The 10908-nt window shown below is 48.6% G+C and overlaps 1 non-coding gene across 1 annotated transcript; it reads right to left on the bottom strand.

Annotated features, from left to right (window-relative positions):
• Positions 1-7219: 7219 nt before the first annotated feature.
• TRNAL-AAG (transfer RNA leucine (anticodon AAG)) lies at positions 7220-7301 on the bottom strand. The gene has a single exon. It is a non-coding gene; the product is annotated as a tRNA-Leu (tRNA).
• Between the last annotated feature and the right edge of the window lie 3607 nt (positions 7302-10908).

The raw sequence follows: 10908 nt of genomic DNA on the forward strand, positions 1-10908 counted from the left end.
ATGGCTCACTGTCGCGATAATTCTCCAGCGGCACTCCTAAATATTTTACTGGGGTTGCTGTCCAAGTCATGTTTGCGAAATTCGTTGGGGTTAAGGGCCAGTCGCCGTGCCAGAACCCCAAACACTTAGCCCAGTTCACAGCACTCCCGCTCACAGAACAAAAGTCTTTCACAATTTGAACCACAACACGAACGCTTTCGTAGTCAGCACAGAATACGGCAATGTCATCAGCATACGCGAGAATGCGGACCTCCGCCGCATGCAAACGAAAACCATGAACGCTGTTGCTTTCAATAACGCTCAAACAAAAAGGTTCAATATACAAACAAAAAAGCAATGGTGACAGGGGGCAACCCTGACGCACAGAGCGTTGCACTTGGATGCGCGCTCCCACCCCCTTATTTACTAACAACCGCGTCGTGCATCCTCTGTACGCCATGGCTACGCCTTGGCAGATGACTGATCCGACATTAACGTGCTCTAAAACAGAGAACAAGAGGTCATGCGGCACCCTGTCGAAGGCTTTCTCTAGATCGAGCTGGAGCATTGCGATGCTTTCATGCAAAGCGTCGCAACACTCGAGCACGGACCGGGCTGTGTGTATGTTGGTATATATGGTGCGACCTTTGATACCACAGGTCTGATGTGGTCCCACTAATTCTTGCATCACGGCTTGGAGTCTTTTAGCCAGAATTTTCATGAAGATCTTGTAGTCTACATTAGTCAGGGATATGGGTCGGTAAGCGGTAACCTGTCGCAGTCTAGCTTCATCTTCGCTTTTTGGTATTAAAATTGTATGGGATGTTAAAAATGAAGGAGGAAGCATATCCTTGTCATAAGCCTCATTAAACAGTGTAGCCAAAACCGGTGCTAAATCATCTTTGAATGCCTTATAAAGCGGTGCTACTAGCCCGTCTGGTCCTGGGGACTTTCCCGGGTTGAGGTCTTCTATGGCTTTCCGCACTTCTTCTGTTGAAATGGGCAGTTCTAGCCGCTCTTTCGTATCATCACTAAGCCGCGGCATTAAAGAGAGGAAACGGGTCTTGAAGTCTTCGGTTCTTACTTTGGTGTAACCAAAGAGCCCGCTGTAGTATTCATAAAAGGCCCTTTCTATATTTCCTTTGTCTACGAAGATTACACCGTTCCACTCTATTTTTGGTATGTCATTCTTGCGGGCGTGCCTTTTTTCAAAGCCGAAAGCACGTTTTGTGGGCATTTCGCCCGCTAACAGCCGCTGTGCCCTCGCCCTCACGATCGCTCCTCGATATCGCTCCGTATCTATTGCCTCTAGTTTCTGCTTGACGGTGCGCATTTCTTCGGTACAAGTGCCTGGCTGCTTTCCTTCTTGCATTATCAAAAACTTTAGGTCATCTCTCAGCGTGTTTTCCTGCAGCCTTTGCTTTTGCTTTATAGCGCACGATCGTTCAATTGCCATCATTTTCATTGCCTGCTTAAATCTTTCCCACTTCGCTCCCAGAAGTTCGTTGTCCGCCATTGGCAGTTCGTGTATCGCCGACGTAACGCGATCCACGAAGATATCATCGTTTAGAAGCTTCTCATTAAGTTTCCAGTTTTCCCACACAAATTTGCTTTTCGTTCCTTTTCTTTTACCTACATGGAAGACAACAAGACAATGGTCACTGAACGGCACTGGTTGTACGCTGTATTCACCGCAGTACGGTATCAGTTCAACAGATACGTACGCCCGATCCAGACGCGCGTGACTCGTTCCTTGGAAATGGGTAAACCGAACGCCAGAGCCACATCCGAGACAATCACCAACATCCTCTAGATGACAGCGATCAATTATGTCACTTAAACAGGCAGTACTCGCATCTCGGTAGGGCGTCGCACTGGTTTTATCTCGTGCCATGCTTACGCAGTTGAAATCGCCAAGTAAGACAAGCAGACGGTCTGTGTCACAATGGTTGCCGACTATCTCAAAAAGGTTTCGCCTCTCTTCCGTGTTAGTGTGTGCGTAGATACAGATAATACGCAATTCCAAACCAGCAAGTGTGATGTCACAGACAATCCATCGACCGAAACCGCAAGTCACAACTCTTTCCACAATCGCTCCCAGAGACTGGCGAATCAACAGCATGCAACCTGCCGAGGTACCCACGGCATGAGACACGCAAACATCATGCCGACTACTGAACGAGAGCACCATTCTGTCGGTCTGGTCTTGACTCTCGATTTTGGTCTCTTGTATCGCTACAATATCCAATTCCTGCTCAGTCACGAGTCTCAGCAGCTGATTTTGCCTCCTCCTGGATGAAAGACCCCTGACATTAAGCGTGGCTACTACGAGGTGTCTTTCAAATGCCGCCATCGTTAAGCAAGACCAGGCCGCCAGTACGGCGCTTACCTTCATGCGCACAACGCCGCGCCGTGTAGTGCCGTCCCTCCATTATTAGGTCTTCGGGTTGTCGTCGCGAGGAAGCGACGACGATCGTAGCCCGCTGGTGACACGCTGCTTTTTCCCTTCGCCTACGCCCCGCTGGCGTTCTAGGAGACGCAGTCGTTGCTCCTGGCTCATTGCACTGACATCGTCGTGGCGTCGTTTCGCAGCCGCAGGGTCAGACTCCATGGGTTCCTCGTTGAAAAAACCATGGGTTCCTTCTGAAAAAACCGCTCGGCCACGCTACCGACGTTTGCAATGTCCAGAATTTTGTGGTGTGTTTCGGGCGACGCTTCGCGGAGAGTAGGGTAAACTCTGCTGAAGTTGAGAGGCGAGCGGTTTGGTGCTGATTAGATGCTCGGTGCGGGCAAATAAAGAAGCCCGAGTGCCCCACAATGTCATCACTTCTTATCTATCCGAATTCCTCGTTTCCTGCACTCTTGCAGTTGCGGCATAAACTTACCCGGAATGAAAAGACGCCACGTTTGAACGTTCCTGTTGACGTTAACCAGGGTAGTGTATATGTTCGAAGCAAAGAGACAACGAACAAAGAAATGGGGCAGGCGATGAGAACAAACCGACTTTCTTCAAAACCGCCTTCTGCATAGGCAAAATGAGAACCCCGTGCAAACAATGTGACTACACTTTGAGATTCGTGAAGCCTACGTAAGGAAAATCAATTCGCTTCACTGCATATCGAGCGAGCACAAAGTGACCCGTAAAAATTTGTTTCGGGTTCCGCCAACTTGAACGACAGGGAGAAAGTCCTTTTTGCACTTACGGGCGCCCGTAAATGGCAATGTAAGGCGCGTTAGTTGCGTCACGCCTTCACGTCGCCTCCATCAGGCTTGCCGCCGTGTTTTCCGCATCGGTTAACGACATTGCGCTCACCTTCGTATCGCAACCGGTTTCCAGCGGAACCTGTCGCGAATCCAAAAGCATGACCTCCGCAACCATCAGCAGCGGCGCCGCGGTCTGAGGCATATTGTACTTTCAGGACTCACGCTGTATGTTGCACATAAAGAACATTCGTGTGGTAACGCGGAAGGCGCGGATACCATTCGACTGCGCTATACAGTTATGATTTCGAACCAGCATATGGTCAGGAAAGGATCTAAAAAGCGGTTCTGCGTCCTCGCTACGCGGCTAATTCGGGTAATAAGTAGGTCTGAACTATCATCCGGTGCAAGTAGAGACGTGAATGGTAGCCGTGTTTCACGAAGTGAAGGATGGCCTCTTCTCCGCTATACCTCATGGTATGTGTCACGAATTTCAGCGTTCCAGAAATGAACAGAGAACGATGCAAACACGTCAAAAAACTACATTTATTCCGAGAAACAATTCTAACCCAAAACACATAAACAGCAAAGTAAACTCACACAGCATAAACCCTATACACATAAGAGAAATTCATTAAACTAGCTATATACATACAGAACAAACTAACCCCCGGTTATATACTGTTCTTGCGTTCGAGTAAACAAGTAACAAGAAGTGACGAGAAATCGACCGTCACCAGTCGTGTCGGATTTCGGCCCAGTGTAGCATATGACATTGGCCTGCGTAATTCCGACGCGGCGTGGGCGTCGACTTCCGTTTCCAGCGAGAGGATTGTAGTCTTCTTCCGGCTATCGTGGCATAGGACCCAGTCTGGGCCAGTGGGGCCTTGTGCCACTGACGTGGCCAGGCGATTGCCTCCGTGGTACTGGACAGTGGCCGGTTACGGCAGCGTGGGGCTGGACCCGGGCCGTGGAGCACTGCCACGGCGACGACATCGGGGCTCAGGAGCTGGAACTGCCGCCGGCCAACTCTCAGACGTCCCCTCTCCGGTCCGTGACCCTCGAAGCTGCCGCTTCCCGTCTCCAGATCACAGGTGGAGATGCGTCTGACCTGCTCCTTGTCCACGTCAGCAATGCTAACTCAGCCGCCGTCGTCTCAAAGAGAAGCTGTTTATGGATACGGCTCCGTTCAGTTTTGTTCGGTGTGCGCAAAAACTCAGGTCCCGCATTCGATGCAAAATCATTTGATTCTATACAAAAGCTTATATGTCTTTTCACTTGGGTATGCATTTTTGAGTACATTACTCATCAATAGGCACCATATTCAAGATCAGTAGACTCTCAGGTAGATAATAAAGGTTTCTCAAAGATTTTCAGCTGTGCGCCCCGCACTCTCTTTGTCAGCGTTCCAACACTTGCGTATCTAGTTTCCTTTCCTTCCGCTCTGCCGTGGTAGCGGTCCCGTCAAAACGTCACGCCTCTCTATATACCATTCCATGTTAGCGCTCGTAATCATCAACACTCGACCATCCGCGGAATGCAGTGTTTATAACGTTTATTTTTATGATGTTAATATTTTTTTTCATAATTCCCTGTCATGGTTATTTTCCGAGCTGTGCGTTGTTCTGTCATAGTTTCATATATTGTTCAAGTGCTCTTCTCCTCCTTTTTCTTTTATATTCACCTCTCGCCGTGCTGTATGTACACCATTTCTTTCAAGACTGTTCTTTTTATTTATTGTCTTTTCTTACTTATATTCCCCTGCAGCTCTTGTTTCAATGAAAGCGTGCGCCGGCTCTTAGACTTACTTCATGGTTGTTCTTGGGCACGGTAAGTAACTGATTCACTAATTTATTTATTTATTTACTTATTATTATTATTATTATCATTATTATTATTATTATTAACTCGTTTGGCAACACTAAATAAGCTATCCTTCTCTATCCCCACCGTACACCCATACTTTACCCTTACAAGTGCGCACACTGCGAAGAATATGCCTCACTCTGTACCACACAGCCTGTCGACGTCCACCCCCCACCGCACCCCCCCTGCACGCTGCAGACTTGCCGTATTCCCAGCCCGACTCACAAACAGTGGGAGGCCGTTCTTCTCGGACCTGCGTGACCAGCGTATGTATGGACTGGTAAGGCGGGCCCTCAAGAGTGCTTAGACCGCAGGAGTCCTGGACTGAGGACCTCACTACCGCAAGAAGAGCGAAGCTTAATTGCGGTTCTCATTCTTTATTTTGCCGAATAAAGTTTCTTCATCAATCTCGTTCCTTAAAACCGCACGTTCGTTCTTCAAACAGTCGTTGACACGTGCACATAGCCGCAACGGCGGTGGATACCTGGCCCCCATCGACCGTCCACCCAACGTTGCAGAACTACGGTTTTTTCAGTTTGCAAGTTCCCAGAACAGACAAAATTCAGTCCACAAAATTATTCTGTGACATGTTACGTGCACTGAAACGTGCAGAGAACGTAGGGCTCAGAAGATGCCGGAAATTCTATTCGAACAGACAAGTGAATAAAGTATTGCTCTAATATTTCCTCGTTGTGCAGAAAGAACCATTACGCTCACGCAGGGTGGCGGTCACGCATAGGGAGAGCCTGGCAATCACCCCGCCACCCACATATTCTTAGATAAAGAGAGTTTGAATATACAGTTAACAGAACACACCAAAATAACGGAGGTAAACAAACAATGTAGCAAGAGACGTGAATTGTGCCAAATATCGATATATGTGCGAAAGTATCAGCAAAAGGGCTTATCCAACCATTGTATGCTGACCAAGAAAGTGGTGCAAGTAAGCGCATCTTTGTCTTATTTAAAAAAAAAGTAGCTCCTCCGTAAATCTTGAATAAGTAATGCCGGCTCCCAGATATCCATAGAGCACAACGACCTGTTCATGAAATAGTGTATTATATTTAATGCTTAATGCAAGATGTTGTAAATATATACAGAAAAGCAGACAGCCCTGCAGTCTTGTTTAGAGACAAAAATTGGCGCACACGCGCGATCGTGGAAGCTGCAGTAATGAGTAATGATGTTTAAGAGTACGTCACCGTCTCTTGTTATCTCCCAAAGAAATCAATTTTATTCAGGGCAGTTTTGTCAATTGCTAGTAACGCACACATGTTAGACTGTGCGAGTAAATGATTAATTACGTTCATTCTTGTCTTTTGTGTTTCTTTTAGTCCGTTTTCCTGCATATATTTATTGCATTCGTGATTAACTTTATTTTCTTCGATTTAGCCATTCGGTATGTTCCACTGCGTATGTGCCCATTCTTGGCCGGTTTTCCAGTATATATATTGGTTTGTGCCGCCGCAACACAAAACGTAAAAAACTCTTTAATGTTAATTGATACGTGTCGTAGTTTTTTTGTGCATCATAAGCCTCTCATCGCCATTTTACCCCGACAGGTCTTTATTTATTTATTTATTTATTTATTTATTTATTTATTTATTTATTTATTTATTTATTTATTTATAATTTTATTTATAAAGGCGTGCCTCATAATCATACCGTGGTTTTGGCACCTAAAACCCCATTATTTCATTTTAAATTAGTAAGTGAGATTAGGAAATTTGCAACCGTTATAGGATGCATGTGTGGTCATTGAAAGCAACATGGTAGACGACTTTGTGCGGCTGGTTCATATAAAAGTAGGTGGTGGTGAGGATGACGATGATCATTATGAGGCAGTTCAAGCAAGCGGCTCGTTTCTCTGAGTACTTTAGTATATTTTTTCACAAGTGGGGTGTATAATATATTATATGTTATAATCACAAGGGGGGGAAAGGAAGCGGAAAGGTCATTTGCTATAACTAGGCTCCTCTCTTGACGGTATTATCGTTGAGAACAACCCCCGATAGCAGTCATAGCAAGTTAAGGTGGAGAAGACGAAAAGATGTGCATAAAGAAAACAGTGAATGCGTGTTAGCCTTAAAGTCCTAAAACAACCGAAAGCAGCGTAAAGTAAAAAGCAGAGCTCTCCGAACGTTTACATGACTAAAAGTAAGCTAAAAAATTATGGCAGGGGTGGGATTCGAACCCACGCCCCCGAAGAGACTGGTGCCTTAAACCAGCGCCTTAGGCCGCTCGGCCACGCTACCGACAGGTTTAACGAAACTGCATGGTGCAATCGGCCTTCGATCATGTGTGCTCGATACGCGACCTACTGCCTTTGCAGCTGCACGCCCTGCCCACTTCTTTATTGCTTTTAAAGGCAGCCAAAAAAAAAAACGCATAAATTAGCGCCGCCGTTAAACAGTGTGCAACACGTGTTACTTCGTGAACGACAATACACACAATGCACACCGAAATGCCAGCCACATTCGCCAAGAATCAACGCCTCCTTGACAGCACAAGGCCTGAGCACTCCGATCCATGACATGATGATACCTTGCCTTGCTTCCATAGAATCTAAAATGGATGGTCCCGAGTAAGCCGCAGTAATTTTGACGTCGCCGCTCTCATTACAGCGGGCTTGACCAAAGGCATTGGCTTGACAGCAGAAATTTCGGTCGAAATAGCATGGCGCCATAAGCAGAGTACACATGCCTGCTATTTGGGAGGCGTTGCAAGAACGGGGGCATTATATTGGCACGCACTAGTTACGCTAGAAGTCGAGGAAGAAGAAGTGTGCGTGGTAGCGGCTGCAAAAACGAACTGTAAACGGCCGTTCGCTTAGAACTGACTGACTGGCTTTTTCTCTCGTGACAAACTGGTGGAGGTGCGGGGTACGCATCCATCGTATGCCTACGGGTCCTGAACCAGAAGCTACTGGCGCCAGTACCTCGGGGACGGCAGAAATCTATCGAAGCAGCCGTCGCCTCCAAGGTCTTCCACCGCAATACAGTCCCCTGGCAAGCTCCGGGAGGAAGATGTCATCAACTACCGCAAGCCAAACCGAGGGGATCCCAAACGCTCCCGTACCATGCATTCTCAACGCGCCTCGCACGCCTAACCCGTTCCATGGCGACGCCTTTGAGGACGTTGAAGACTGGTTGGACCATTTCGACCGGGTCGCCGCCTTTAACGACTGGGACGATCGCCGTAAGTTGAAGAACGTCTACTTTTCCCTTTTAGACGCGGCGAGAGTATGGTACGAGAACCACGAAGCCTCATTTACCAGCTGGCAGGAGTTTTACCGACTGCTTTGCGAAGCCTTCTGCACTCCCGAAAGGAAGGAAAGAGCCGAACAGGCACTGTCTTCGAGGTTCCAAATGCCAAACGAAACCGTCGCCATGTTCGTCGAAGACATGACGCGATTGTTCCGTCGGGCCGATCCACTAATGCCAGAAGATAAGAAGGTGCGTCTGTTAATGCGAGGCGTAAAGGAACAGCTTTTTGCGGGCCTCGTGCGCAATCCTCCTACAACAGTCTCTCAGTTCGTTCGTGAGGCAACAGTCATGGAACGTATGCTTCGGCAGCGGCTCTCGCAGTATGAACGCCAGACCACCATGACTGCTGCATGTTCTCTCGTACCTGCAAATGATGACAGGGAGTCACTTACCGAGCTAATACGACAAATTGTTCGAGAAGAACTGCAGAAGTCCTATGCATCGGCTCCGGCACCTCCCAGTGCCGCGGTTCTTACGGATGTCATTCGGGAAGAAATCGGCAAAGTGGTTCATCCCTCGCCACCAACACGACCCGAACCTCCCACGTTCTCGTACGCGGATGCTCTTCGGGCTTGCGCACCGTCGACGGGCCGTTTTTCGCAGCCGCCTGCTGGGATTTCTCGACGCTCCCCAAGTCCGATCCACCGCACGAATCCACAAGCACCCTTTCATCCTGGTCCGCGCAAATCTACAATATGGCGCGCCCCCGACAACAGTCCGTTGTGCTATCACTGCGGGGAGGCTGGTCACATGTATCGCGATTGCCAGTACCGACGGATCGGTCTGCGGGGATACCATCCGGACGCCCGTTGCCCGCGCTATGGCGAACGCCCGCACGAAATCGAGCAATACTTAGAAAGTAACCGGCTTCCTCCTGCCCAACAGCGAAGACAGTCACGGTCGCCTTCACCTCGTCGGTACGCGTCACCGAACCGTTCTCGACCCGCCTTTGATTCCGCTGGAGTCAACGGTGGAAGCCCGCGCCGGGGAAACTGAAAACGGCGACCTCCGGGGGTGAGGCCGCTGTCATGCGAACCGTCAAATATCCTCCGCCGACGCCATCCCCTCGCGACGTACCGCTGACGCCTTCATTCGAAACTGCAAGAAGAACTTCTGCTGCTATTACTGCTTCAATCGACGGTTATCCGGTAACTGCACTTGTAGATACGGGAGCTGACTACTCGGTTATGAGTGCCTCACTGGCGACTCGGCTACGCAAGGTGCTGACAGCGTGGGACGGCCCACATCTGATTACGGCTGGAGGACACCTCGTGTCACCCATTGGACGATGCACCGCCAGACTTGAAATTTCTACTTCGACTTTCGTAGCGTCTTTCCTTGTGCTGCCCAAGTGTTCTCGGCTAGTTATACTGGGCATGGATTTTCTCCAGGAATATGGGGCGATCATTAACCTTCGTGACTTGTTCGTGACTTTTTCTAACTATGTTTCGTCGGATTCGAGTGTGGAGGATGAACATCACCGCGCGGCTTTACGCGTGGTCGATGACTGCGTGACGTTACCGCCTCGAAGTAGCATCTTCGTCCTCGTTGAATGCCCCCAAGAACAACTAGGAATAGGCATCGCCGAAGGTAACCTCACCATATTGCTGGATCGCGAAGTTGGCGTCGCACGAGGTCTCGTAGAGCTCCAACATAGGCAAACCACGATTCTAGTTACCAACTTCAGTGGCGAATACAAGCACTTTGCGAGACATACCACCATGGCCTACTTTGAAACGGTGGCCGAGTCCAACGCCTGTGCTTCGGTAACGACAATCTCGATTCCGGAACCCAGCGATGTGGACTTGACCAGTCACATCAACGTCAACCCACAGCTAGACCAAAACGAGAAGGAGAGGCTCCTTACTCTGCTATCGTCATTTAGCGACTGTTTCGCTACCACGTCGAAGGTCAAACAGACTCCTTTAATCAAACACAGAATCATCACTGAACCGACCGTCCAACCTGTTCGCCAACACGCTTATCGCGTGTCGCAAAGAGAACAGGATGCTATTCGTCGTCAAGTGAAACAAATGCTCGACGATGATGTGATTCAACCATCGACAAGTCCTTGGGCTTCACCTGTTGTATTAGTTAAAAAGAAAGACGGTTCACTAAGATTCTGTGTCGGTTATCGCAAACTGAACAAGGTCACGAAAAAAGACGTTTACCCACTTCCTCGAATTGACGACTCCTTGGATCGCCTGCGACATGCCCGTTACTTTTCTTCAATGGATCTGCGTAGTGGGTACTGGCAAATTGAAGTTGACGAACGGGACCAGGAAAAAACGGCGTTTATAACACCCGACGGTCTCTATCAATTTAAGGTCCTCCCTTTTGGATTGTGTTCCGCTCCGGCCACATTTCAATGCATGATGGACACAGTTTTATCTGACCTCAAGTGGAACTCGTGTTTAGTCTACTTAGACGACGTAGTTGTTTTTTCCACCACGTTTGAACAACACATCCAGCGGCTTGAGGCGGTTCTTCAAGCTATCCGCACCGCCGGCCTCTCCCTGAAGCCCGAAAAATGTCACTTTGGCTACGAGGAGCTCAAATTTCTAGGTCATATTGTCAGCAGCACCGGTGTGCGCCC

This window comes from Dermacentor andersoni, chromosome 4 (assembly GCF_023375885.2).
Source record: "Dermacentor andersoni chromosome 4, qqDerAnde1_hic_scaffold, whole genome shotgun sequence".
NCBI classification, from domain to species: Eukaryota; Metazoa; Arthropoda; class Arachnida; order Ixodida; family Ixodidae; genus Dermacentor; species Dermacentor andersoni.